The sequence below is a fragment of the Neofelis nebulosa genome, chromosome 2 (assembly GCF_028018385.1).
Source record: "Neofelis nebulosa isolate mNeoNeb1 chromosome 2, mNeoNeb1.pri, whole genome shotgun sequence".
Classification (NCBI taxonomy): Eukaryota; Metazoa; Chordata; class Mammalia; order Carnivora; family Felidae; genus Neofelis; species Neofelis nebulosa.
Window position 1 is genome coordinate 168429094 of NC_080783.1, and position 7380 is coordinate 168436473.

Consider the following 7380-nt stretch of genomic DNA (forward strand, 5'->3'; position numbering starts at 1 on the left):
TCTGAAATATGCACTGTCAAGAGATTCATATCACTCTGATTACTACTACTGGCTCAAACTATTGGCTCTGATTGCTACTACTACAAGCTCAAAGTTAGATCCAATGATGCTGATTCAGTAACATGCTGCAAAGAACAACAGCAAAAGACAACCACTTTGGCAAATGTGGCTAAACATGCATATGAACAAAAACAGATTCATTCACAAAGTATTTATTAACTCTATACTAGGTAACAGGTAATAATGCACAAAGGGAGCAGTGAATAAAAGTTGCAGCTTACCTACCAATGTTTAAGCAGTGTTATTTTCATGAAGAGCAACAATATTAATCACTAATAAAGTAACATACTATGTTAACATATTAAGAAACATATTATACCAGGCACTGTGCTTTAAGTACTTTGTATGTGTTATTTCATTTAATCCTCATAAGATCCTCACCTTCAGATAGGAAGTAATACCCATATTTATGACAGCTTTACTAAGATACAATTCACACACCATTAACATTCACCACTTTAAAGTGTACAACTCAGTAATTTTTAATACATTCTCAATGCTGTGAAGCCATCACCACTACCTAATTTCAGAACATTTTTATCACTTCAGAAAGAAACGCTGTTCCCATTAGCAATCGCTCCCCATTCCCTCCTCCCTCTGTCTAGCCCCTGGCAACTATTGATCTACTTTCTGTCTTTACAGATTTGCCTATCGTGCACATTTCATATAAATGGAATCATACAATATGTGGTATTTTGTGTCTGGTTTCTTTCATTTAGCATAATGTTTTCAAGTGGTACTTCATCCATTTCCATGGTTGATCATTCACTGTATGGGTGTACCATATTTTGTTTATATGCATCAGTTAATACGCATTTGCATTGTTTCTACTTTTTGGCTAATATGAGTAACACTACAAGGAATGTTCACATACAGGTTTTTGGGCGAACATATGCTTTCTGTTCTCTTGGTAATACCTGTATACGATGTATGTTTTATATCAGGAAAATCACTGTCGGATGGTACGCTTGGAGTAACTGACGAGATTGGTGCTGTCCTACTCTGCAATGGTCAGGCCAACCGCAGAGCCCTGTTCTTTTTTTTTTTTTTTTTAATGCCAGCTTCCTTTTTATTTTTTTTAATATGAAATTTATTGTCAAATTGGTTTCCATACAATACCCAGTGCCAGAGCCCTGTTCTTAGTCCCATCTGCCAAACATTAAGACAGATTTAAACAAACAAAAATATATATATATATATAGACATCTTCCAAGATAACAGACCAAGACATGAATTGTCTCCAAATATCCCATGAGGAGACAGTGAAAGCATAGGAAACATTTCATTTGGAAAAGAGAAGATCCAGAGAAGGGCATGAAAACAATTTGCCCATATCCTGATACTTGACACATGGAAAGGGCATTATTTTACTTAATCCCCAGGGCTTACAATTAGGACTCGTTATGGGAATTACAAATGGGTAGAGAAAAAATGGCCTAAGGAATGTCTGAATAGAGATTCAAAGACTGCCTAAGACAGGATATTATAGACAGATTCGGAAAACTGGTTGGGGATTGGGCTACTTAATGTTTAAGGTCCTTTTGGGTGAGGATTTATGGTATTGGGATACTTTTGGACTCAGGAGTTTAATGCAGAACAGTAGCCAGATGATGCCCCTGAGGCCTTTAAATATTTGCTAGATGGTGCAATATGTACCCCCTCTAATACCTCAAACTTATCATGGCCAAAATCATACCTTCCCCTCCCACATGCTCTTGCCCTGGTATTTATAACATTACTCTCCTCAGATGTCATGTAAGAGTAAACACCAGTTGTCTTGATTTTCTTGACTTCCCCCATTCTTTATATCTAATTGAACATGAAGTTCCTGCCATTACATTTCCACAGCGTCTGTCATATCCAAGCCAAATGATCAAAACATAAAAGTGCAACAGTAACTGTTGTGAAGATGGCTGCAGAGCAAGCAATGACACTGTGAGGAAAGAAATCACAACCATGGCCCCAGATGGCCCTGGTGGTTAAGCGGAGGCCACAGATTAGTAAAAAGCAGAGCTGAAAGAATGAAGCAATGAGGTGCCTGAGTGGCTCAGTCGGTTAAGTGCTGGCTTAGGCCCAGGTCATGATCTTGCGGTTCGTGAGTTCGAGCCCCGCATCAGGCTCTATGCTGACAGCTCAGAGCCTGGAGCCTGCTTCGAATCCTCTGCCTCCCTCTTTCTCTGCCCCTCCCTCACTCGTGCTCTGTCTCTCTCTCTCTCTCAAAAATAAAATATACATTAAAAAAATTTTAAATATATTTGGGGCGCCTGGGTGGCTCAGTCAGTTAAGCATCTGCCTCTTGATTTCAGCTCAGGTCATGATCTCACAGTTCATGAGTTCAAGCCCCATGTCGGGCTCTGCGCTGCCAGTACAGAGTCTGCTTGGGGTCCGATCTCTCTCCCTCTCTCTGTTCCTCCCCTGCTCTCTCTCTCTCTCTCTCTCAAAATATATAAACTTAAAAAAAAAAAAAAAAAGCAATGAGTTATACTCCAAGACCACTGCACAAATCTTTACATAGTGAAAAAGAGATAACTGGCCAAAGAATCACACTGATAAAGAATCTCTGAGATAAGATCAAAGTGGGTCCTTTACTCATAGCAATCTGTGACCTGCCACAAAATCAACAAATTGCTTCTGGGGTCTTCTGCACACTAGTCAACCAAACAAATCATTACATTACTTGAACAGCCAATTCTCAACTCTTAGCTTGCTTCACTTCTCAGTAGCATCTGAGATGGCTCCTTTGCATAAATGATAGGAAAGTGAACCTTTGAAAATGCAAGCCAACTGCAATCCTCCAGGACCTTTCCATCTCACTCAGAGTATAAGCCAAAGCCCTCACCTTGGTTTACAAGGCCCTGTGTAATCAGGCCCTCCTTCCCTGAAGCCATCTCCTACTTCCTCTCCATTGTCCACTCTACTCCAGCCACACCAGCTTCCCTGTAGTTTTCTGACAATCACATTCATGTGCTCACTTTAAGAACTTTTCATTTGTTGCTCCCTCTGCCAAGAACACTCTCTCCCCAAGAATTTCACATGGATCAAGCCCCCACTTCACTCAGATCTCTGGTAAGTCTTACCTCAAACAGGCCTTCCACCCCATATAAATAGCACAAGGACAGACACACATCCCTATCACCCTCTAGTCTCTCATCTTGCTTTGCATTGTCTTCTACAACCCCAGATCTTACATATTATATATTGATCTATTTATCAATTCACTTTTTACCTCCCCCAACAAGAATATTATTAATTCATTCAGAAAAACTGAGGTACTTTGTTCAATGCCATACCCTCAGTACTTAGAATATAGCTTGGCATGTATGAGATAACTCCATAACAATTTGTTGCATGAATGAATGAAGGAATACCTAAGGATGATAGATAATTTCCCCCCACCCCCGGCAAAAATCAATCTGATCTTTCTGTATATCTATTACAGAACCATGATCCTAAGATCAAATACAGCTCAACCTTGCCATGTGCCAACTTTTTCAAGGGAGATATGAGACAAAGTATGATCAGTACTAGTTGAGATGGCCATGTCAGGTTTCACAGCTCAGTCTTATTTCATCAGTATTTTAAACCATGTATAGCGATGAACAAGGTTGAATAGGGAAAATGAGGAGAAAGAAACACCATGAGCCAATAATGCCACCAAGCAGGGGGCTGCTTGGCATACCTGGAGGAACTTCAAGTACAGAGAAAAGCATCATGAGAGATGCAGCTAGACAGGTGGGAAATATTTTTTTTTTTAACATGTAGGTTTAGACATGCCATTCCCACAGCCAAGACCAGCATTTACAGGACCCAGTGCAAATGAAAATATGGAGACTTCCTGTTCAAAAATTAGAAATCTCTAAATGGCAACAGCAAAGCATTAAACTAAGTGCAAATCCTTGTGTGAGTACACAGGTCACGTGCCCACCACACTGTGACCTCTAGATTGGGTTGGTGTGGTGAAAGCCAAAGAGCCTGTGACAATAATCCAAGCAGGAGACAATAGACTGCACTAAAGCAGAAGCAACCTTAGAAGACATTCTGCCCCTTGAGAGAATACCTTTGAGACATGGAGACTGAAGGGACCCCATAAAGGACTGCTTTTTGCTACCTCTATTCTTCTCAGGACCTGCACCCCTGCCTTACACATGCCTTATTATGTCCTGCTTGTAAAGGTCAAGGACTTAATGATTTCTTTGAAGTCTTCCAGCACAATAGATAACATCTAAGGAGTGATTAGGTGGGGTTGTCATGAAGGTTTTCCAAGACCACTGACTCTACACACCTTGACAGCAAGACTCCTGGGCATAAGTGACTTATGAAGGACACCTGAGCACTCCCAGCTCTGACCGGTTCCTGGATGTCTGAGGACAGGGACACAAGACCACCATCCTCAACAAAAAGCCCAGACCCCAAGTGTGAGAAATAAGCCCACTGCCCCAATCAAATGAGGGACGTGAAGACTGGAGCACAGAGAAGCTAGGCTTTGATCAACGTTTTTTGCAAGAGCTGGTGTCCGGTTACAGCAGGCATTTATCTCCTAGAGCAAAGTCCCTCCCCTGATTCCTCACTGGCTGAGTACTACGTTACAGTCTTACCCAGAAGTCACCGATGCCCATGTGAGGCCGAAAAGTAGTCTGACTGGAACAAATGGACATCTCTTGAGGTGATGCAGAGACTTGAGTTCTTTGGCACATACTCATTGCAAAGCCCGCAAAAAATAAGCCCACCAAATGGAGAGGGGAAGAAGAACCAGGAAGTGAAGTGTCTACGGGTTTGGGGACTCCATTGTGCAGTGGGAAAGGGGTTCGTACATATTTCCAATAGATTGTAAACCTATTGTTAACTAGACAACACAGCTTTTATTTGGTATTTTTGAAAATGAATCATCTCACTTCTCACACCAAGCAAAGATGAGACTCATTCTGCTTTTCCTTTCCGAATCTCCCAGAAGCTCCGTCTGTATCTGCTCTCTCTGTATCTTCAATAAACTCTGCTCTCACTTCCTACCAGCTTGCATTTGATTTCTATCCTGCGCGAAGCCAACCAAGGACCCTCTTGGTCACTCCTGCAGGATCCCCTCTGGATCCTCAGGCCCAGCCTGCCTACATCACCTTGAGTCAACTCAACATAGACTGTGCAATTCCAAGTTTAAAATAACCCTGTGGAAGACTTCCAGAATCATTTTAATCTAATTTACTAAGTAAGAGAAAGATCTAAGTTCAACATACTTTCCCAACTACTGGCAGTCTTGGATCTTCTCTGGAGCAGGACAGACAACACATCCATCTAATCTGATACAAAATCAAACTTCTACCCCCCCACACCTCAATCCCCACCCAAATGAAAACCTGGAAAGTTTAAAAGCCAGAACAAAACAGTGTATCTGCATCTGAATGAAGATCTCACTACAACAACAAATGGAGATAAGATGTTGATAAAGACAGAGGCCCATTCAGAAAACCGGGACCTTCATCTGCCTTTGTCAGCTTGCTTGAAAGTAGTATCATTAAATAGATAACACACATACCAGCTCCAATTTGTCAAGTAGTATTCCAAAGAAAGGCTGTGGACACACACAGTCTTACGCAGCTTCTGAATTCTCAGTGTATATATAGATGCGCATATGTGCACATGCGCGCACACATGAGTAAGTCATAAACCACCAGGAAGTTTTCAAAAATAAACAATAAATTTAGAGTGCCAAAAACAGGCCAACAGTTCTGCATTTTTTAAGCTTCATAACAACCAAAAAGAAAATCCATCATGTGTTTAGAAGACTGAACAGAACACGAGTGATTAAGACCACATTTGAAAAAACTTTCCTCAGAAAGGAAAAGAGAAAGTGTCAGATTACAAAATGGTAATATATTACAAAATTATGTGAGTATGTCTATAGATATATATTATCATTTTCAATATTAAATACATTATAAAAAATCAATATTCCACCTATTTTACAATATAAATATTGTGGCAATGCAGCTTAACCTATTTCATTCAATTGCTAAATGTAAATTAAAATAAGATATAATCTTAGTAACCTTGAAAAATATATATTTTCCATTCCCAACTAGATCAGGTAATATACAAATTGTCAGAATTTAAGACTACCTATTAAGTTGTGTATTTAAGAAATACAAAACTTAAAATTTTAAGATAATATACAACTTAAGACTACCTATTAACTTGGTCATCTATCTAAAATTTATACTTCCAAGATACAGAAAAGATATTTTTATTGGCCTCATTTCTTTCACATTAAAATTGACCACTTTCAGGGGTGCTTGGGTGGCTCAGTCCGTTAAAAGGCTCTTGATTTCAGCTAAGGTCATGATGATAGCGTTCCTGAATTCGGGCCCCACATGGGGCTCTGTGCTGTGAGCACAGAACCACAGCACAGAGCCTGCTTTGAATTCTCTGTCTCCCTCTTTCTGCCCCTCCCTGGCACGCACTCGCACTCTCTCTCTCTCTCTAAAATAAATAAACATTTAAAAAAATTAAAATTTACCACTGTCACATTAACAGAGTGACACAGATTATTGTATTCAGGGCGGTAAATATAACAAAACATTGTCAGCTGCTCAATGGGGAGGATGTTAGATTTATAATGAATTGTCTTAAGTCTGGTTAATAAGAAAATATTTTTTTCTGAATAACTAGGAGAGCCAATTAAGCAAATGACATTTCTTTAGAAAATCCATGAGAACACACACATGCATATTTAGGTAGTACAAAATCCATTCAACAGGACCCTAAATACTCAGGACAGCCAGCTAAAACATTCCAGAGACTGAATGACCTCCAAACAGAAATCAACTCAACATGGGAAAAACAGATAGTGTCATGAAACAGGAAGTAAATGGTTCCCTATTCAGGGAGGGGATAACTAGAGAACATGGTATGGTGGGTTTTGTAGTTTAAATACTCTGTGAGGGCGCCTGGGTGGCTCAGCTGGTTGAGTGTCAGAGTTCAGCTCAGGTTCACGGTTTCGAGACCCACGTTGGGCTTTGCACTGACAGTGTGGAGCCTGCTTCAGATTCTCTTCTCCCTCTCTCTCTCTGCCCCTCCCCTGTTTGTGCTCTCTCTCTCTCAAAAATAAGCATTAAAAATAAATACATAAATACATACATACATACTTTCTGAACCCACTAAATATTCTTTCAGCTGATACTGATTAAGCATCTACCCTGCGGCAGACTGTACCAACCTGATATTTGAGCTTAGAGCTTAGAACCTACACTAAACACTGGAATTGGGTGCTAACCCATTGAAAACTTTAAACAGCCAAATTTTATAGAATTTCATTCTGTCGGGCAGAAA

The 7380-nt window shown here is 40.2% G+C and overlaps 1 protein-coding gene across 5 annotated transcripts in view; it reads right to left on the minus strand.

Annotated features, from left to right (window-relative positions):
• Window positions 1–7380, minus strand: part of AK4 (adenylate kinase 4) — a 74523-nt gene that overhangs the window by 34835 nt on the left and 32308 nt on the right. The window lies entirely within an intron of this gene.